The sequence below is a fragment of the Rhinoraja longicauda genome, chromosome 35, assembly GCF_053455715.1.
Source record: "Rhinoraja longicauda isolate Sanriku21f chromosome 35, sRhiLon1.1, whole genome shotgun sequence".
Classification (NCBI taxonomy): Eukaryota; Metazoa; Chordata; class Chondrichthyes; order Rajiformes; family Arhynchobatidae; genus Rhinoraja; species Rhinoraja longicauda.
The window spans coordinates 19,434,551-19,457,560 of record NC_135987.1 but is presented as its reverse complement, the minus strand read 5'-3'; positions in this window follow the sequence as shown (position 1 = coordinate 19,457,560).

Sequence of the window (23,010 nt, the reverse complement as noted above, 5' to 3'; positions counted from 1 at the left end):
CTGTATCTCTTAAACTAAACTAAGCTAAACTCAGTCCTTGTCCAAGCCATCTTGGCAGGCATTTGCACCAGCAACATGAAAAATAACACTCTGTAAAATACACAAATAACCTGTTTTCATTTTTAATTCAAGCAGCAAACAAAAAATGGTGAGCTCGAGTCTGAATAGTTTACAGTTCAAATAATGAGTCGATTTATCATTTAATTACAGCTGTTTATTTTTTACCTGCAGACATCGTTAAAATGCCAAACGACAGATTAGATACACCAACCGCTTTCTAACATCAAGACGCTGGGATTGTATAACTGGGGAGCTGAAGTCGCCCAGTTGTTTGTCAAAGGTCTATTTTGAATTTTGAATCTATTATAAATGTTATATCAGGAACTCGAAGTGTGGCTGCCAAATGCAATGGGACAATGCTTTATACACTGGGGAGCTGGGCCACTGTTACACCCTTGGTTAATAATTAAAACAGAGTAAGCACGGGTGTAAAGGAGGTCAATTAGTTACAGTGTTAATCAATCTTGCACCAGCAATTCTCCAGATCAGATCGTGCCACGTTGTCAACCAAAACATCTCACATAAAGTATGAGTATTTTTATGAAGGCAGATTCAATCAGCACAGGAAAAAAGCCTGCAGAACCTCCAGGATCAAAAGGGTTCACTGTACCAGAGGCAATGTAGCCCTGATTAGAAACACCTTTGGAATAGAGTGCAGAGGCTGACGGGGCTGTTTAAAGCTCATGTGCGTGTGAGCGTGTGTGTGAGAGAGAGAGAGTGGGTCTGTGAGAGTGAGTGTGTGTGAGAGAGAGAGAGAGAGAGAGAGAGAGAGAGAGAGAGAGAGAGAGAGAGAGAGAGAGAGAGAGAGAGAGAGAGAGAGAGAGAGAGAGAGAGAGAGAGAGAGAGAGAGAGAGAGAGAGAGAGAAGAGAGAAAGAGAGTGAGCGTGAGCATGTCTGGGAGTGAGTGTGTGTACATTAGTGTAATGGTCAGCACAACAGTGTGAGAGTGAGTGTTAGGGTGTATGAGTGAGTGTGAACATGAATGAGTATGTGTGTGTGTGTGTGTGTGTGTGTGTGTGTGTGTGTGTGTGTGTGTGTGCGAGTGAATGAGTGTGGGTGTAAATGAGTGTGTGTGAGTAAATGTGTGAGAGGGAGTCTGTGTGCGTGTGATCTGTGTCACATCTGTGCCAGCATCTGCAGTTCCATTCCTACACATGGAAACAACCCCTTTGGCCTACGGAGTCCACACTAATTCTACATTAACCCCCTTTCCCATCTACTCCCTGCAGATTAGGGACAATATGCAGAGGCCAATTAACCTACAAATCTGCAGGTCTTTGGTTTCTGGAGGAAACCCACGTGGTCAAATGCACCATGGAATCATCTTCGATATGATACGATACAACTTTATTTATCCCGGAGGGAAGTTGGTCTGCCAACAGTCAAAGGATACATACAGTTGCAAGGCATTGAAGGTGTCACATGCATTATGGTAATAATGACATTTAAGTGACCAGTTATTGCACAGCACATACGTAACAAACGCAAAATAAGATAGAGCAGCGGTAGAGTTGCTGCTTTACAGCGAATGCAGCGCTGGAGACTCAGGTTCGATCCTGACTACGGGTGCTGCACTGTAAGGAGTTTGTACGTTCTCCCCGTGACCTGCGTGGGTTTTCTCTGAGATCTTCGGTTTCCTCCTACACTCCAAAGACGTACAGGTATGTAGGTTAATTGGCTGGGTAAATGTAAAAATTGTCCCTAGTGGGTGTAGGATAGTGTTAATGTACGGGGATCGCTGGGCGGCACGGACTTGGAGGGCCGAAAAGGCCTGTTTCCGGCTGTATATATATGATATGATATGATATGATAAGTAGAAAAGTCCTGGATGAGGGATGTGTAAAGATGGGGGGGGTTGATGGGGGGGGAGGGGAGGGGAGTCGAGTCAGTCGGTCTACCCCATGACAGAATAGGGAGGAGCTCTACAGCCACAGAGATAGAAGGATCTCCTGTGGCGTTCGGTGCTGCACCTTGTTGGGCCCAGTCTGTTGCTGAAGGTGCCCCTCAGGTTGACCAGTGTGTCATGGAGGGGGTGAAATTTCTTTTTAAAATTTCAAAATAGACTTTATTCAAGTAAACAAATATATACAATACAGGAACCGTGCAAAAGATTTCATCCGACATTCTCAGTGGTTCTACATACATTCAATACTGTTTACCCAAATCACACAATTTTACCCCACACCCTTGCCACTCACGTGGCCCACCGGCGTGAAATCCATTCTCTTATTTTGAGGGGCGTCTCCACCACACTTTGCCCCCCATGTCTAGCAGCGGAAGGACCCTAGACTGTGGTCCTCCCCCACAGAGCCTTGGCGTTGGCTGCACCGAGCTTCAGTGCGTCCCTCAGCACGTACTCCTGCAGTCCGCAGCGGGCCAGTCGGTAACATGTATTGTCCAAGGTGCTCTGCAGTTTGAGGAACATCCTCCTTCCCAAGACCAGAAGGGCAGTACTGGTTCAAGGACACAGCTCACCAAGGGCAATTAGGAGGGGGTAATAGACAATAGACAATAGGTGCAGGAGGAGGCCATTTGGCCCTTCGAGCCAGCACCGCTATTCAATGTGATCATGGCTGATCATTCTCAATCAGTACCCCGTTCCTGCCTTCTCTCCATACCCCCTGACTCCGCTATCCTTAAGAGCTCTATCTAGCTCTCTCTTGAGGCTCTCTTGAGGCTCTCTTGAGAATCATTGAGGCTCCAGTACTGATCCATCTTTGGCAGTCTAATGCTGGCCTTGCCATCAACATCCATGGTCACAGTTAGTAAATAGGCAAACAGATGAAAAAGAAGGTAGATAAATGGATAAATTGATAAACAAAGGGGCTGCCAAATGAAAGGTGATTTGATCAGATTTTCTTTGGATGTTTTGACATGCTTCTGTGTCAAACTTAAGTGCTGTCTTGCTGGAGCCATTTATCAAAGCAAGATAATCTAGTTGAACAAGGAGAGACGAGGTGTAATAGTCATTGGAAGTGTTCATCTGCTTCAGAAGTACTTATTACGAAAGATACCATCATTCCTAAAAACTGATCAGCAAATAAATAGTTATTTAAATACACCGTAGCACAGTCAAGGGAAAACTGTGCATTATAGTGCATGTGCTAGATATTTATAGCAAACCCTCTGGCACTTAGTGTTCTCATATACGTGAACAGTATAATTACAAAGATCACAATCTATTTAATGCTCTATTCAATGTAATTTCATGTCTTGAAGCCACCTGTCTGTTCAACATGGTTATCATTTGCATGCTTTAAGTATGAAAATACGTTTGTCTTTTCTGTACACTTGCCTCCTCTCAAAACAAGGCGGGAGCTGGGAGTTAGTGGTCCAACCGTCATTAACACAACAAAGGTTGTTAGGATTTATGACACTACTTTCTATTTCACTGTTACAGTTCGATGCTCCCAGGATGTGGAGCCAAGCCTTTATTGAGCTTCTGTCCTTCAGAGAGAGATGACTTAAAGGATTAACTGCTAACACCTTGCAGTTGCCTGCCAATCTTCCAACTGGATTATACTTGCACCTATCCTCATTGGCAGAACATAACAAGTGCACAAGTTCACAAGTTACAGGAGTAGAATTCCAGTGTTTTATGGGCGTGGCGGCACGGTGGCGCAGCGGTAGAGTTGCTGCCTTACAGCGAATGCAGCGCCGGAGACCCGGGTTCGATCCTGACTACGGGCGCCGTCTGTACGGAGTTTGTACGTTCTCCCCGTGACCTGCGTGGGTTTTCTCCGAGATCTTCGGTTTCCTCCCACACTCCAAAGACGTACGGGTATGAAGGTTAATTGGCTGGGCAAATGTTTTTTTTTTTTAATTGTCCCTAGTGTGTGTAGGATAGTGTTAACGTGCGGGGATCGCTGGGCGGCGCGGACTCGGTGGGCCGAAGGGCCTGTTTCCGCGCTGTATCTCTAAATCTAAAAAAAAAAATCGGCCATTCGGCCCATCGAGTTTATTCCACCATTCAATCATGGCTGCCTCCTAATCCCATTTTCCTGCCTTCCGCTCGTAACCCTTGACACCCGTTCTAATCAAGAATTTGTCTGATTCGGCCTTAAAACTATCCACTGACTTGGCCTCCACAGCCCTCTGCAGCAATTAGTTCCACAGATTAACTACCCTCTGACTAAAGAAGTTCCTCCTCACCTCCTTTCTAGAAGAATGTCCTTTATTTCTGAGGTTTTGATCTCTGGTCCTAGACTCTCCCACCAGTGGAAACATCCTTTCCACATCCACTCAATGCCTTTCATTATTCTGCCGGTTTCAATGAGGTCTTCCCTCAACCTTCTAAACTCCTAAACTCCAGTTGCCAACTAAGAGTTGGCAAATTGCAATACTCTCACAAGCACTCGGTGCGGACTCGGTGGGCTGAAGGTCCTGTTTCCAAAACTACGAAACTAAACCTAAAATACATGGTAGAAATAAGTAACTGCAGATGCTGATTAATACACAAAAGTGCTGGTGTAACTCAGCAGATCAGGCAGCATCTCTGGGGAACATGGATAAGTGATGTTTCAGGTTGAGACTCTTCTTTGGACTGATTGCAGAGGGGAGGATGTGAAAGCTAATAGAGAGGAAGATTCAGGAAAAAACGTGGCGCGTAATATGACTTTCATATGAAGAAAGACTGGATAGACTCGGCTTGTACTCGCTGGAATTTAGAAGATTGAGGGGGGATCTTATAGAAACTTACAAAATTCTTAAGGGGTTGGACAGGCTAGATAGAGGAAGATTGTTCCCGATGTTGGGGGAGTCCAGAACCAGGGGTCACAGCTTAAGGATAAGGGGGAAGTCTTTTAGGACCGAGATGAGAAAACATTTCTTCACACAGAGAGTGGTGAGTCTGTGGAATTCTCTGCCACAGAAGGTAGTTGAGGCCAGTTCATTGGCTATATTTAAGAGGGAGTTAGATGTGGCCCTTGTGGCTAAAGGGATCAGGGGGTATGGAGAGAAGGCAGGTACAGGTTACTGAGCTGGATGATCAGCCATGATCATATTGAATGGCGGTGCAGGCTCGAAGGGCCGAATGGCCTACTCCTGCACCTATTTTCTATGTTTCTATGTTTCTAATTTCCGGTGGGCCTCACTATGGCACTGGAGGAGGCCCATGACAGAAAGGTCAGACTGGGAATGGGAGGGGGAGTTGAAGTGCTCGGCCACCGGGAGACCAGTTTGGCCAAACTGGAAATTGGAGGAACAGCACCTCATATTTCGCCTGGGCAGCTTGCAGCCCAGCGGTATGAACATCGACTTCTCCCACTTTAGATAGTTCCTCTGTCCCTCTCGAAGGGCCGAATGGCCTACTCCTGCACCTATTTTCTATGTTTCTATGTGGATGCAAGCGAGGGGGGTATTGGATAGTCAGGTGGTTGGAACAAAGGCCAGATGTTTAATGGTAACATGTACCTAGGTGCACTTCTCCGTGGGTTGTCACCTTGTCGTGGTGGAGAAGCCTGTGTGGTCCTGAGATCCTGAGAGCGATGCCGTCTGGAGCTAGGCTCCTGGTAGGGTCACCCATGGCGGTAAGGTCGAGGGGGATGTCCCTGACAAAGAGCAATCCAACCAAGACCTCAACGGTGGAACAGGCGGAGGGAGGATGATGGCTGACTTTAGTGGAGCGTCACAACGGCTGGGTAGACAGATGGAGGCTGCAGCAGAAAAGGGTCCCCGGTCGTCTTGGACTCCACGCCACTGGATCCTGACCCAGATCTGTCAAAGACCATGTGGTGGCTGTCTGTGCACCAGTCTCCCCATGTTAAACAAAGTCATGCACAGGCGTCCTCTATGGAGAGGACAGTCACACTCGCTTCGAGTGACCGCCGATAATGACCTAGGGGCAGTGATTTCTTTTTTGCAGACAGTTCAGTAACAATCTTACTGTACATCAGACACAATCAAGAGTGTAAGAAAGTAGATTTCACTGAGGCGACACACAAGGGATTGGTGAGACTTGTTTAGTAACTCGGTGAGTCAGGCTCTTTTTCAAGCTGACATTTTGGAGTGAAACCCTTCTTCAGACTGACGTTTCCGGTCGAGTTCCTTCTTCAGACTGAAGAAGGGTCTCAACTCGAAACGCCACCCATTCCTTCTCTCCAGAGATACGCCTGTCCCGCTGAGTTACTCCAGCAAGGATTGGAGTTCATTTTTATTGACTATTAACATCACAGCTCCTATGCAATGGCATCAGGGAGACTTGCTTACTTTGCAACACATTTATATCCAATTGGGTTTAGTTAACAGCTCAGTGTCTATTGCTCCCACTCTTAACTCAGTGGCATTAACCTTCCTTTCAAATGGACCTTCTAATGTTACTGGTGCATTAAACATAATCCCATGGAATCACCAGTTATTTTGCTTTAATCTAATGGTGCACATGGAGTTTGTAAAAAAACCTTTGTTGAGGTATTTAGCACAAGAGATTGCCAGAAACGATTACATGGTGTGGAATTGGAGGGAGCATTTTGTACGGCTGGAGAAAGGGGTGTAGGTAGAATTATTTTTTTCAAAGTGGTTGGTGTAGGAAAATGTATCCCATAACATTCAATGCTGAAGCTACTTATATTTAATGTATATATCAATGACTTAGATGTCAGCCGAGATATGGCACTGTTGAAATCTGAGAGAGATACCAAAGGTTGGGTGTAATTAAGACTTTAGGAAAGCAAGAAAACGCCAAAGAGATGTAGCGAAGACTGGAGGAATTTAGTACAAGAGAGGTCCTATTTGTTTAAACCCAACAGCCTAAATGAGAATACTCCCTTTATTTTGGAGTTAGGCTTGTGCTGGTGGAAGATGTTTAATGGATTTGGCAACACACGTTTGGAGGACAGAAAGAGAAACGCTTCTGGCACATGAGGATGTGAAGCAAGCGAACAGGTTTGTACATCACCAGGAGGTATGGAATGTAAAATCCAGAGATGGTAATGTCCATATAAAGCCTTTTAGCTTAGTTTAGAGATACAGCGTGGAAAAAGGAAACTTCGGACCACCGAGTCCGCACCGACCAGTGATCCCCCCACATCCCCTACACACATTTATACATTTGTACCAAGCCAATTAACATACAAACCTGTGCGCCGTTGGAGTGTGGGAGGAAACCGAAGATCTTGGAGAAAACCCACGCAGGTCATGGGGAGAACGTACAAACTCCGTACAGACAGCACCCGTGGTCAGGATCGAACCCGGGTCTCTGGCGCTGTAAGGCAGCAACTCTATCACTGCGCCACCGTGCTGCCCTCAAGAGTATTGCGTGCAGAATTATGCTCTCTATCTGACTTGGGGGGGGGGGAAATGTAAGAAGAGAACAAACAGATTGGAAAATATACCTTACTTTATAAATTATGAAGAGACATAACTGGAATATTTTAAATTAAGAGGTGGCAACGGATGGATAGAACATTTTTGCCAATGGTTGAGAGAGTTTGAGACATGATTTCCTCTTTTTTTCTTTTAGTATCACTCATCTTTTAATCAACAGTAACTTATACATTTATTCAGTAATCAAGTATTGACTTTGGAGTTTAAGAAAATAACTGCAGATGCTGGTACAAATCGATTTATTCACAAAATGCTGGAGTAACTCAGCAGGTCAGGCAGCATCTCGGGAGAGAAGAAATGGGTGACGTTTCGGGTCGAGACCCTTATTCTCCCACTAGTCTTCCTGTCTCCGACTACATCCTATCTTTGTCCCGCCCCCTCCCTTGACGCCAGTCTGAAGAAGGGTCTCGACCCGAAACGTCACCCATTCCTTCTCTCCCGAGATGCTGCCTGACCTGCTGAGTTACTCCAGCATTTTGTGAATAAATTGACTTTGGAGTTGATGGGTTGGAGGATGAAGGGTGCAGGCAGAAGTACTCTTCTGTCTTCAAGAACTTCCAGCTCCGTTTGTCCCCCGTTCCACCTCTTTTCCAAGGAGAGTCTATGTGCACATTCACCGTTTGTTCTTCAGAAAGTAAAAATATTGAACAAAAAAAAGGGCTACTGCAATTAATTCAAAGTATTGTTTGGCAGGAAGGCTCTCAAAACTTTGCATGGAACAAGCACGGACGGGTATACATGTTGATCAATCTGACTTCATAAGCTGCCATTGTATTGAATCTTGCAATCTGGTTTTGATTTGACTGAATGAACCATGAAAAACGTACATCAGCTGGGCAGCTTGGTAGTTATGATTTCCTCTCGGAGGGGAACATGGGCGGCACGGTGGCACAGCGGTAAAGTTGCTGCCTTACGGCGCCAGAGACCCGAGTTCGATCCTGACCACAGGAGTATGTATGCTCTTCCCGTGACCTGCGTGGGTTTTCTCCGGGACTTCCAGGAACAACTTGGGAAAGAAAATGGTGGGGGTGCGTCAAGCGAAACTCTGAGGTTGAATAATCAATTCCGTGGAAAACTGGATTGAATACAGTAAAGTCAATGAATGAATTTTGAATTTGACGCAGTGGTGCAGATGATACAGCTGTTCCCTCACAAGCCCAGAGCCCAGGTTCAATCCTGACCTCTGGTGCTCCAGTTTCCCCCCCACTTTCCAAAGCCATGCAGGTAGGGAGGTACCTTGCCCCTCCTGTATACGTGTGTGGTACAGTTGGGGACAGGAGTGTTGACGAGAATGTGGAGAGAATAAACAAAGTGGGATTATTGTCAATGGGTGATCGATGGTCGGCATGGACCTGTTTACACTTCATGCACCTCGGCGGGGCCACGGGCAGATTCAAGGATGAGTCTCACCCCACTCACTCCCTCTTCTCCCCTCTCCCATCAGGCAAGATGTACAGAAGTGTGAAAACGCACACCCCCAGATTCAGGGACAGTTTCTTCCCGGCTGTTATCAGGCAACTGAACCGTCCTCTCACCAATTAGAGAGCGGTCCTGACCTCCCATCTACCCCATTGGAAACACTTTGACTCCAACTTTGACTCTACTTTGATCAGACTTTATCTTGCACTTAACATTATTCCCTTCATCCTCTATCTGTACTCTGTGGGAAGCTTGATTTTAATCCTGCATAGTCTTTTTGCTGACTGGATAGCTTGCAACAGAAAAGATTTTCACTGTACCTCGGTACACGTGACAATAATAATAAACTAAACTAGACTAAACTAATCCAAAGGACCAGTTTTAATGCAGTATCACACTACAACTACAAATGTATACAATCATTGTTTAGTTGGATTCGTAGCTATTTCTTCAGAACACAAAAAAAATCTACTCACTTGTAGTGTCCAGTTATACAACCCTAAATACAGGCAGACACAAAATGCTGAAATAACTCAGCGGGTCAGGCAGCATCTCTGGAGAGAAGGAATGAGTGACGTTTCGGGTCGAGACCCTTCTTCAGACTGAAGAAGGGTCTCGACCCGAAACGTCACCCATTCCTTTTCTCCAGAGATGCTGCCTGACCTGCTGAGTTACTCCAGCATTTTGTGTCTACCTTCGATTTAAACCAGCATCTGCAATTCTTTCCTACACCTAAATACAGGCAAGTTCTTCTGATGAACTGTGGGAAGACTCTTTTCGTCAGATCCGGATTTCTTCACCACCGGAGCCAAACGTCGACTTGGCTCGAGCATTGTCTCCAGATGGTGGAATGAAGCCCCAACCCAGAACTTGAGTAAATAAATCAGGCTCCAGTGGATTAAAGTGTAATAATTATGTCAGTTACTGAAACTGCAGGAGGTGCTGACATTGGCCTGCGCTACCTCAAATTGGTCTCTGGAGTAAACTGATCTAATTAACGTCACAGGCCAGACCAACTTTTGGCTATGTTTTCACTGAATTAAAGCAATTGGCATGTTTCCCCCAACATTTCTAAGGTATGCTTTCCTGCAGATACGGTCTGCAGTGTAAGGAAATATCCTGAAGCATTTACCAAGAGCACAGACAAAAACAAAATATCTTGATCCCAAGCCACAGAGATATCAGAACTGATCCCTACTGCTTGAACGAAGAGATCAATTTAAGTGGAATCACAACGGAGAACGAGGCAGAGAATTTTATTGAGAAGTCGAGAGATTTTTGTCATCCAATGATGAGAGATGGACATCGCTGCCGAGGTGGGCATTTATTGCCGGCTGTTGAGAAGATTGGGGTGAACAGGGCAGCACGGTGACGCAGTGGTAGAGTTGCTGCCTCACAGCGCCGGAGACCCGGGTTCGATCCTGATTACGGGTGCTGTCTGTACAGAGTTTGATCCCGTGGGATTTTTCTGGGTGTTTCGGTTTATTCCCACATTCCAATGACAAACAGGTCAGTTTGAAGAAGGGTCTCGACCTGAAACGTCACCTATTCCTTTTCTCCAGAGATGCTGCTTGACCCGTTGAATTCCTTTTTGTGTCGATCTCAGGTGTGAAGGTTAATTGGCTTTGGTAAGTTGTAAAATTGTCCCTAGTGTGTTTGATAGTGTTAGCCTCTCTGGTCGGCGCGGACACGGTGGACCGAAGGGCATGTTTCTCTACAGTCTAAAGTCTAATTCTACAGAAAATGTAACATAGACATAGAAACATAGAAAATAGGTGCAGGAGTAGGCCATTCGGCCCTTCGAGCCTGCACCGCCATTCAATATGATCATGGCTGATCATCCAGCTCAGTAACCTGTACCTGCCTTCTCCCCATACCCCCAAACTGGCCTGATATATCATGATCTTAAGGGATTGGACAGGCTAGATGCAGGAAAAATGTTCCCGATGTTGAGGGAGTCCAGAACCAGGGGTCACAGTTTAAGAATAAGGCATAGGCCATTTATGACTGAGATGAGGAAAACATTTTCACATGAGAGAGTTGTGAATCTGTGGAATTCTCTGCTACAGAAGGCAGTGGAGACCAATTCACTGGATGTTTTCAAGAGAGAGTTAGATTTAGCTCTTAGGGCTAGCGGAATCAAGGGATATGGCAGAAAGCAGGAACAGGGTACTGATTGTGGATAATCAGCCATGATCATCTTGAATGGCGGTACTGACTCGAAGGGCCGAATGGCCTTCTCCTGCACCTGTTTTTTTATTTTCTATGTTTCTATGATCATGGTTTACCACTATGATCCAAGTACAACAGACTGAATGGGCCTGTGAGGGGGTTCCATTAACACTCCCATTAGCAAGGAGAAGAATTTCTTATGAATTGTGTGACTTGAGGTCACACTAGAACTGTATAAAACTCGAGTGAAGCCAGAGACACAGCAGTCCATACAATTGGAGTGGTAGCCTCACAGGAAGGACTTGACAGACGATACAGAGGAGGTAGACGAGAATGTTGCCAAGTTTGGAGGTCAGGAGTCTGGGTCTGAAGAAGGGTCTCGACCCAAAACGTCAGTCTGAAGAAGGGTCTCAACCCAACACATCAGTCTGAAGAAGGGTCTCGACCCAAAACGTCAGTCTGAAGAAGGGTCTCGACCCAAAACGTCAGTCTGAAGAAGGATCTTGACCCGAAACGTCAGTCTGAAGAAGGGTCTCGACCCAAAACGTCAGTCTAAAGAAGGGTCTCAACCCAAAACGTCAGTCTGAAGAAGGGTCTCGACCCAAAACGTCAGTCTGAAGAAGGGTCTCGACCCAAAACGTCAGTCTGAAGAAGGGTCTCAACCCAAAACGTCAGTCTGAAGAAGGGTCTCAACCCAAAACGTCAGTCTAAAGAAGGGTCTCAACCCAAAACGTCAGTCTGAAGAAGGATCTTGACCCGAAACATCACACATTCCTTCTCACCAGAGATGCTGCCTGTCCCACTGAGTTACTCCAGCACTTTGTGTCTATCCACTTTCTTCATCAATTGTGTATTGATTTGTAATAAGTTTTGTTTGAAGAAAGAAGTTTGACGAATGGTCCCGACCCTTCCATATCCTGTCACCTATCCCTGTCCTCCACAGAGGCTGCCTTACCCACTGATTTACTCCAGCACTTTGTGTTTTACCCATGGACATTCATAGTCGAGGGGAGTCTTGTGCAGCGTTCAAGAGCTAAATGGTTGTTGGGAAGAAGCTACTTTTGAAACTTGAGGTCACGGTTTTAAGGGTGCAGGAGAAAGATGTGGATCTCTCTACATCCATACTGTCAGAATCCAGCTCCAGCTTTTTGTGTCTATGTTAGGCCGTGAACGTTGGCGGTTCAGGTGGAGCATCAATGGCCTGGCCCAGCGCTCCAGCACGAGGCTGCTTTCAGGGCAAGACACAAGGTTTGGGACAGAGACCAAAACTGCTTTAATGGCGTGGAAGATTCTGTAACCAGTCCTGCTGTGGCCAGCTCCCAACTTATTTGCATGCTCCTCAGTGCTGCCTTACTGAAAGTCATTACAAGAATCATTATGTAATGACCTTTTGGCTCAACAATTTAATGGCATAATTTAAATGAAATGAAATGTATTTTTTACTTGATGGCTCCGTATTGATAGTCAAGTCATAGACCGAGTAACTTGATGGAGCATTTGCACAGTTAATTACACTGTGCTTTGTGTAACCCGCGCACGTGATTCAAGGTGTCTCATCTTTGCGGCCAAGGTTTTTAAAAAATATATATTATTTTAATGCAACGAGAGTGGGCGCTACTTCTGCTTTCCAAAGCAGCTCGCTTGTCAACAAACGAGAGGTCAGCCATCCAGGAAGCTCGTTCCTCTAAGACAAAGATTTGAAGAGTGGGTCCTTGTCAGGAAATCAATTCTGACTTGTACATCGGCTCTGAGAGAGCGATGAGAGTCAGTTTTGTGTTTCGGTTTTTAAAGGGACTCTGCCAAGCTGGTTAAAACCGACTGAGCATTGACCATGTGAAAAATGTATACAATACAATACAATACAATGCAATACAATACAATACAATATATCTTTATTGTCATTGTGCAGGGGTACAACGAGATTGGGAATGCGCCTCCCACACGATGCAATAATTTAATTAATTTAAACAACAACAACCCAACGAAACAAATTGTAACAGTTTTAGGACAGAATAAAGTGCAAGTAGATCTGTGCCGGTTCATTGTGTGATGTAACCATCCGGCTCAGCAGGACCGGTTCATAGCAGCTATGGCCCTGGGGATGAAGCTGTTCCTGAATCTGGAGGTGCGGGCGTAGAAGGCCTTGTATCGTTCTGCCCGATGGAAGGAGTTCGAACAGACTGTTGCAGGGGTGTGAAGAGTCTTTGTGGATGCTGGTGGTTTTTCTGTGACATCGTGTGTTGTAGATGCCCTCCAAGTCTGGTAGCTGTGTTCCGATGGTCCTCTGAGCTCTATGGACTACCCGCTGAAGAGCTTTCCTTTCTGCCTCCGAGCAGCTGAGGTACCACACAGGGATGCCATGTGTTAGGATGCTCTGGGACTGTGACTGGTGCAATGCAGAATCCTGCCCTAGTATTTAAGGTGCATGTTCTGGACCTTCATGAGCAGCTTGTTGCTTTAACAAGAGCACCACTGACCAGAAAATTCTTCAAAACATCTACAAAGCTATTTCTTTACCTACTGAGTAAGGGTAAGAAGGAACTGCAGATGCCTGTTTAAACTGAAGATAGACGCAAAAAAGCTGGAGTAACTCAGCGGGACACACAGTATCTCTGGAGGAAAACGAATGGGTGACGTTTTGGGAACAAGGGTCTCGAGCCGAAATGCCACCCATTCCTTCTCTCCAGAGATGCCACCCGTCCCGCTGAGTTACTCCAGCTTTTTGTGTCTATCTTTACTTACTGAGTTTGGTATTCATTGTTCCTAATATCGGTGATCACAGAATTCTCCATTACAATCCAATGGAGAACTAAACACTCTGGTGAAGTTAACAAAAGCCCTGTTTACTCTACGTGTAGGAAGGAACTGCTGATGCCTCAAAGGTAGGCATAAAATGCTAGAATAACTCAGCGGGACAGGCAGCATCACTGGAGAAAAGGAATGGGTGACGTTTCGAATCGAGTCGCTTCTTCAGACCGAAGAAGGGTCTCGACCCAAAACGTCACCCATCCCTTCTCTCCCGAGATGCTGCCTGACCCGCTGAGTTACTCCAGCATTTTGTGTCTACCTCCTGCTCCTGTGTCTTATGGTCTTATGGTCTAAAACAGAAAATGCACTGAATGGTGAAGTGTTGCCTTCTAATTCCTCTGCAGTCTGTTTATCGAGTCCATTACAGCGATGTGAACTGAGATCGAAATGCACAGTCGCTATGTTATTGAACTTAACCTTGAATGATTCAATGGGTTTCATCTCCACTGACTTCTTTGAATGAACGTTCACTCTCTTTGTCTGCTTACTAGCTAAATACATTCTCTCCAGAGCACACAAGTCACTGACAGGAATTGTCACCACCATTGTCTCCCCCTGTGCTCTTGTGACTGAATGGAATGCATATTATATAATCGATAAGCCTCCAACATAAGAGATGTTTTACCATGTAAGGAATCCGTAGGAAGTAGAGCTTTTCCTGACCACACTCACCTGGGGCAATTCAAGTTTACTTGGGCATTTTTGGATATCCAGAGAAGTGTTGAGACTCACCAGTCAAACTGCATTGTATCGCAGAGCGCTGGAGTAACTCAGCAGGTCAGACCGTTCTTCAGACTCCCGATCCAAAGCGTTATCTGTCCATGTTCTCCAGAGATGCTGCCTGGCCCGTTGAGTTACTCCAGCATTTTGTGTCCTTTTGTGTAAACCAGGTAGACACAAAATGCTGGAGTAACTCAGCGGGTCAGGCAGCATCTCAGGAGAGAAGGAATGGGTGACGTTTTAGGTCGAGACCTTTCTTTGTCCTTTTGTATAAACCAGCATCTGCAGTTACTTGTTTCTACAAATGGCATTGTGTGTTTAATGAAGAAGAACGGGCGGCGCGGTGGCGCAGCGGTAGAGTTGCTGCCTTACAGCGCCAGAGACCCGGGTCCAATCCTGACCACGGGCGCTGTCTGTTCGGAGTTTGTACGTTCTCCCCGTGACCTGCGAGGGTTTTCTCCGGGTGCTCTGGTTTCCTCCCACACTCCAAAGACGTACAGGTTTGTAGGCTAATTGGCTCGGTGTAATTGTAAATTACCCCTAGTGTGTGTAGGATAGTGTTAGTGTGCGGGGATCGCTGGTAGGTGCGGTCTCGGTGGGACACAGGGCCTGCTTCTGTGCTGTATCTGTAAACTAAAATGAACTAAGAATCACTGACCTGCCTTGACTCGTCCTGACCCTGCCAAGGTAACCCAAACCGGGCAGAGAATTTGAAATTCATATATCAACCGCCAATCCCTCGATAATTCTTAAAGTTAAATGAGGATGAGTTTCAATTAGACAGCCTTACCCAAGCAAATCAGCTTTCATTATATATTATTGTAATCTTTAAGCCAACTGTCAGTGGAGAACCATATTGAATTTGCAAACACACCCACACATGCACGCACATGCACACACACACACACACACACACACACGCACATGCACACGCACACGCACACGCACACGCACACACAATTACATGTACACTATACACAACCTTGTGGGGACTTGCTTTAGTTTAGTTTAGAGATATCGTGTGGAAACAGGCCATTCGGCCCACCAAGCCCGTGCCGTGCAGCGATCCACGCGCACTAACACGACCCTACACACACTAGGGGCAATTTACATTTACACCAAGCCAATTAACCTACAGACCTGTAAGTCTTTGGAGTGTGAGAGGAAACTGAAGATCTCGGAGAAAACTCATGCAGGTCACGGGGGGAACGTACAAACTCCGTACAGACAATCATCATCATAATAATCATCATAATCATACTTTATTAGCCAAGTATGTTTTGCAACATACGAGGAATTTCATTTGCCATACACTCATACCAATAAAAAGCACCAGAACACACAGAATACATTTTAACATGAACATCCACCACAGTGACACCTCCACATTCCTCACTGTGATGGAAGGCGAAAAAAAGTTCAACCTCTTCCCTTCTTTCTTCTGCCGCGGTCGGGGGGCTTGAGCCTTCCGTTGACGGGACGATCTTACACCCGTAGCCAGCGGCGTTTTGACCCTCCGCATCGGGGTGATCGAGCTCCAGCATCGTGGGGGACTCTCACCTCACCTGCGCTGAGCGATTGGATCCGGGTCGGTGCTGGTCGAAACCTTCTGCGTCTTTGGAGCTTCCCGACATCGGTCTCTACCCGAGACCAAGCCAATCTTATCATGTATTTGTACGCTGTGGACGGCTCGATTGTAATCATGTGTTGTCTTTCCGCTGACTGGTTAGCACGCAACAAAAGCTTGTCATGAATGTTGGCATTCATAGCAAGAGGATTTGAGTTTAGGAGCAGGGAGGTTCTGCTGCAGTTGTACAGGGCCTTGGTGAGACCGCACCTGGAGTATTGTGTGCAGTTTTGGTCTCCTAACCTGAGGAAAGACGTTCTTGCCTTAGAGGGAGTACAGAGAAGGTTCACCAGATTAATCCCTGGGATGGCGGGACTTGCATATGAGGAAAGACTGGATAGACTGGGCTTGTACTCGCTGGAATTTAGAAGACTGAGGGGGGATCTTATAGAAACATATAAAATTCTTAAGGGGTTGGAGAGGCTAGATGCGGGAAGATTGTTCCCGATGTTGGGGGAGTCCAGAACCAGGGGTCACAGCTTAAGGATAAGGGGGAAGTCTTTTAAGACCGAGATGAGAAAACATTTCTTCACACAGAGAGTGGTGAGTCTGTGGAATTCTCTGCCACAGAAGGTAGTTGAGGCCAGTTCATTGGCTATATTTAAGAGGGAGTTAGATGTGGCCCTTTTTGCTAAAGGGATCAGGAGGTATGGAGAGAAGGCAGGTACAGGTTACTGAGCTGGATGATCAGCCATGATCATATTGAATGGCGGTGCAGGCTCGAAGGGCCGAATGGCCTACTCCTGCACCTATTTTCTATGTTTCTATGTTTCTATGTTTCTATGTTTCTATGTTTCTACCTCGGTACACGTGACAATAAACTAAACTCAAACAGATGACAATTAAACACTCTTGACTCTTGATTCCTGACTCCCTGACAAACTAACAGTTCTGATTGAATATAGACACAAAACGCTGGAGTAACTCAGCGGGACAGGCAGCATCTCTGGAGAGAAGGAATGGGTGACTGACCTGCTGAGTTACTCCAGCATTTTGTGTCTTGCATCCGTCCATCTGCGGGAGATGATGGTGCGGCTTGGCATTGTCCTGCTTGGAGATGGGGGGGGGGGGGGTTTCATCTGTGGTTACATCTCATTGTGTGACTGACTAGGCCTATCCGTGACAGGCAAACCCTTCCAAAGTTACCACAGGTGAGGTGCTCTCTGGGTAGTCCGTGGCTGCTGTCTTGGACCATGTTGCTGTGTTGGCGCCTGTGTTCCAGGGTCTTGAACCACATGCTGTCGTGATGTTCCGTGCCTGCCTGGAGGTCCTTCTTCGGTTTAAACCAGCATCTACACAGTTCCTTCCTGCACAGTTCTGACTGAAGACTACACTGTAACTCCACAGTGTAGTATGACACATAATACATAATATGAACAGACCACAACCAAACCATTATTGTTCCATTGCTGATTCCAATGGAAATTGTTCAGTAGGCAGACTTTCCCCTGCAACACAAGCCTGAATGTAGCCCCATCTCCGTCCTGACAGGGCATCTTATTTACTGTCACATTTCATACAAGTTGATGGGGAACCGAATCACAACAGGAAATTGTATCATTTATATAACAGAAGCAACTAATTGTGAAATTATTCCTCACATGTCAAAACAGTGGGTACAACAACACATTAGATTTTCATTGCAGTTTGACAGCTTGGCTGTATCACTGGCTGTATTTATTACGAAGGAATTAAGATGTAAAACCTGGGAAATTCAATACTCAACGTGAATGTACTCTGCAGAGTTTATTATAAAACAATGGTTAACTAAATCACTCATTTGCTCTTGCCTGCAGACTCTTTGAAGAAATCTGACAAGAGGTTTGGTAGCTAAACAGGGAATTTAAAAAAAACCGAAGATAGACACAAAATGCTGGAGTAACTCAGCGGGTCGGGCAGCATCTCTGGAGAGAAGGAATGGGTGATGTTTCGGATCGAGACCCTTCTTCAGACTGAGAGTCAGGGGAAAGAGAAAGAAGAGATATAGACGGTGATAGAAACATAGGAACATAGAAAATAGGTGCCGGAGTAGGCCATTCGGCCCTTCGAGCCAGCACCGCCATTCCATATGACCATGGCTGATCATCCAAAATCAGTACCCCATTCCTGCTTTTCCCCCATATCCCTTGATTCCATTAGCCCCAAGAGCTAAACCTAACTCTCTCTTGAAAACATCCAGTGAATTGGCCTCCACTGCCTTCTGTGGCAGAGAATTCCACAGATTCACAACTCTCTGGGTGGAAAAGTTTCTCCTCATCTCAGTCCCAAATGCCCTACCACTTATTCTTAAATGGAGAGAGATACAGAACACATGAATGAAAGATATGCAAAAAATAACGACGATAAAAGAAACAGGCTATTGTTGGCCAGGGGCTAGGTGAAAACGAGTTCCAGACAATGAGACTCAACAAGATGACTTTCAGAACTTTTTTTGTGGTGTTGCTTGGAAATTGTACAGTTGTGACTTCTCTCGCCAAGCCCCTGCTCTGCTTTGACAGTCGGACTTAGTACCCTCTGAGTAAGATTATTAAGGGGTTGGACACGTTAGAGGCAGGAAACATGTTCCCAATGTTGGGGGAGTCCAGAACCAGGGGCCACAGTTTAAGAATAAGGGGTAGGCCATTTAGAACGATGAGGAAAAAAATTTCAGTAGGACAGTTGTAAATCTGTGGAATTCTCTGCCTCAGAAGGCAGTGGAGGCCAATTCTCTGAATGCATTCAAGAGAGAGCTAGATAGAGCTCTTAAGGATAGCGGAGTCAGGGGGTATGGGGAGAAGGCAGGAACGGGGTACTGATTGAGAATGATCAGCCATGATCACATTGAATGGTGGTGCTGGCTCGAGGGGCCGAATGGCCTACTCCTGCACCTATTGTCTAATGTCTATTGTCTATTGATGGCAATGGGCAGTAGTTTCTGTTAAAGAACGTTCTTGATTATGTTTCATTGCAGAGATGTGAGTCCAGTGATACATGCTGAGCCTCCAGTGTGGTCCAACGTAGATATTGAACTGAAGATAGACACTGGTAGACATTGGACTGTTGGACATGCTGTGGTTTGGGTGACACACTAAACTAAGGCCAGGTGACATAAAACATGTGATACTCCTAACATAAGTGCATATAGAGTCATAGAGTCAGAGAGTGTTAGAGCATGGAAACAGGCCCAACTTGCCCACACTGGCCAACGTCCCATCTACACTAGTCACACCTGCCCGCGTTTGGCCCGTATCCCTCCAAACCTGTCCTATCCATGTACCTGTCTAAATGTTTCTTAAACGTTGGGATAGTCCCTTGCCTCATAAATCTTCTCTATACCCTTTCCAGCTTGACAACATCCTGCCTATAACATAGTGCACAGAACTGAACACGATACTCTAAATGCGGTCTTACCAACGTCTTATACAACTGCAACATGACCTCCCAACTTCTATACTCAATACTCTGACTGATGAGGCCAATGTGCCAAAAGCCTTTTTGATCACCTTTCTCCCTGCCACTCGACCTTCAAGGAACCATGCACCTGCACTCCTAGATCCCTCTGCTCTACAACACTCCCCAGAGCCCGACCATTCACTGTGTAGGTCTTGCCCATATTAGACTTCCCAAAATGCAACACCTCACATTTCTCTGTATTAAATTCCATCAACTATTCCTCAGCCCACCTGGCCAATCAATCAAGATCCTGCTGCAATTTTTCACAAACATCCTCACTATCTGCAAAACCACCCACTTTTGCACTGAATATCGTGAAGATATTCGAGCGGCTGCCTGTTCCAGTTTAATGTTGATCGACAGAATATAACTGGCGAGTACAAAACTGAATCTGCAGAGGTCCACTAAGTGTTGCACTGCCTACACCTTCCAGGTACACTCCTGCAAACTCATCCCTGCCACTTTCTGCCTTACAACCCATTCCCAAACATATCTACCATTTGGAGATTGAAAAATAGGCCATTGAATGGAATTCTGTCAAAGAGCTGAAGATAGACACAAAAAGCTGGAGTAACTCAGCGGGTCAGGCAGCAACTCTGGAGAACAGGAATAGGTGACGTTTCGGGACTTCAGACTGAGAGTCAGGGGAAAGGGGAATAGCTTCTTTGTGTCAAGACCCAGATGGTTAAACTGTTATCCAAATGTATGGATAAGGCAGCATCTGTGGAGGGAATGGATTGGCAACATCTCAGGTCAAGCCCCTTCATCAGACTCAAATGTGTGAAGACTCAAGACCGAAACCTGAGATCCCTTGTACAGAACGTCACCTATCTATTTCCTCCATGAATGCTGTTTGACCTGTTGAGTTCCTCCAGCACTTTGTGCTTTGCTCAAAATTCCAGTTTCTGCAGTTTCCTGCAACTCCGTCCTTTCTGTCCACACTCGCTCGTGATACTTCAGCGTTCACTTCACCTCATCCAGGCCTCCACAATCTTGTACATTTTAATCAAGTCTGCCCTCAATCCTCCGTTGTTCATTGGGGGGTAAATACCAGCCAGAACCCCAGGAATTACTGCTCTTCCTTGTGCATGTTGTGCGGGAAACCTTAGATCCACGCTATTGCAGAGAGAATGCAGAAACTGAATTTAAGATTTTGTCTAAAACTTAGCATGTCTAACAGCGAGCATATTTGGGACTATGTTAGAACATAGAGCAGTACAGCAGGGGAACTGGCCCTTCGGCCCATCGTGTCTGTGCTGACCATCATGACAATCTAGTTTAGCTTACTTTTGAGATACAGTACGGAACCAGGCCCTTCAGCCCACCGAATCCGCACTGACCGGCGATCCCCACACGTTAACACCACCCTACACACACTGGGGACAATTCTACATTTATACCAAGCCAATTAACCTACAAACCTGTGCATCTTTGGAGTGTGGGAGGAAACTGGAGATCTCTGAGAAAACTCAAACGGCTGACAGGGAGAACGTACAAACTCTGTACAGACAAGCACCCATGGTCAGGATCAAACACGGGTCTCTGGCGCTGTGAGGTAGTAGCTCGACTGCTGCACCACCGTGCCGCCCTGATTTAAACTAATCCCATTCTCCTGCATGTGAACTGAAGCCTCCATTCTCTGCTACTCCCATGCCTGTTTAAACATCACTATTATCTCTGCTTCCACCACCTCTCCTGACAGTTTGTTCCACCCTCTAAAAACTTTCCTTGTGAATCTCCTTTCAACTTTGCTCCTCTCACCATTGGCCTATGCCCTCTAATATTTCATTCATAGTTCTAACTTGGGGAGAAAGACTCTCATGTGTCATAGGGACACATAGCAGAGAAAGAGGCCCTTCAACCCAACTTGTCCATGCCGACCAGCTTTTATGACTGAGCTCGTTCCATTTGCCTGCGTATGGACCATACCCTTCCACAGCTGTCCTATCCATGTAGTCTAGTTTAGTTTTGAGATACAGTGTGGAAACAGGTCCTTCGGCCCACCTAGTCCGTGCCGACCAGCGATCACCCATACACTAGTTCTATCCCACACACTAAGGAGTATTTATAGAAGCCAATTAGCCTACAAACCTGCACGTCTTTGGAATGTGGGAGGAAACCGGAGCAACTGGAGAAAACCCACGTGGTCACAATGAGAACATTGTAGTGAGTCCAAATCGAGCGATGTTATCAAAATACTTTATTCTTGGTAAAAAAACGTGACAATACGCAACGCACTTACTTTGGACACACACTACTTAACTAGCTAATATAATTTAATCTAATCTCTCCAGTTTGGCGCCAGACACTCCTGTACCTCGCGCTCCCGCACCACGTGACCCGTTAGCCCAACCGAGGGTTCGAGACCCCCCCGCCAATCCGTATGTCCCTACAACATACTAACTCCACACAGACAGCACCCCGAGTCAGGATTGAACCCTGGTGCTGTAAGGCAGCAGCTCTACCGCTGTACCACTGTGCATCCTCTTGTCTGGATGTTTTTTAAACATCACTATTGTATCCACCTCTAGAGTATCCTCGACCCATATACACAACGACCTATGTGAACGTGGCCTGACCAACGTCTTACACAGCTGCAATACGACTTCCCAACCTTCATACCCAAAGCCTCAAGTTATATTTCCCACCCTGTGATGTAATGGCAGTGCACATAGCTGTGTTCAGATTTCAAGAGTGTTACAAACCCATGGCCAATTAACTGAGAGGAAAGAATGCAACGTGACACAACCTGAACTGATAGAAAAATAAACCAAGCATTCGTTCATTAAGTTGCTTGGAGGTGATACAAAATTGAGATTGGAGGGGGGATTCGGCCGTTAGTCCAAATACTTTGCCCTCGGTCACCGAAGTGTTTAGTTCAGTTTATTGTCTCGTGTACCGAGGTACAGTGAAAAGCTATTGTTGCGTGCTAACCAGTCAGCAGAAAGACAATACATGACGAATGAATGAATGAATACGTTTATTGGCCAAGTATGTGCATATACAAGGAATGTGCCTTGGTGCTCCGCTCACAAATGACAACACAAACATACAGTTAACAATTAAGAATAAAGCATAACCACATCAAACCAATAAGGACACAACATTACGGTCTAAACATGTGGGTGAAAATAAACCAGAGCAAAAAAGAGACTACAGACTTTGGTTATTGAGTAGAACTACCACTCGTGGAAAAAAGCAGTTTTTATGCTTACAATCGATCCATTTACAGTGTATAGATACATGATAAGGGAATAATGTTTAGTGCAATGTAAAGCCAGCAAAGACCGACCAAGGATAGTCCGAGGGTCATCAAAGAGGTAGATAGAAGTTCAGTACTGCTTCCTGGTTGTGGTAGGATGATTCAGTTGGGAAGAAATTGTCCCTGAATCTGGAGGTGTGCATTTTCACACTGCTGTTCCTTTTGCCCGATGGGAGAGAGGAGACGA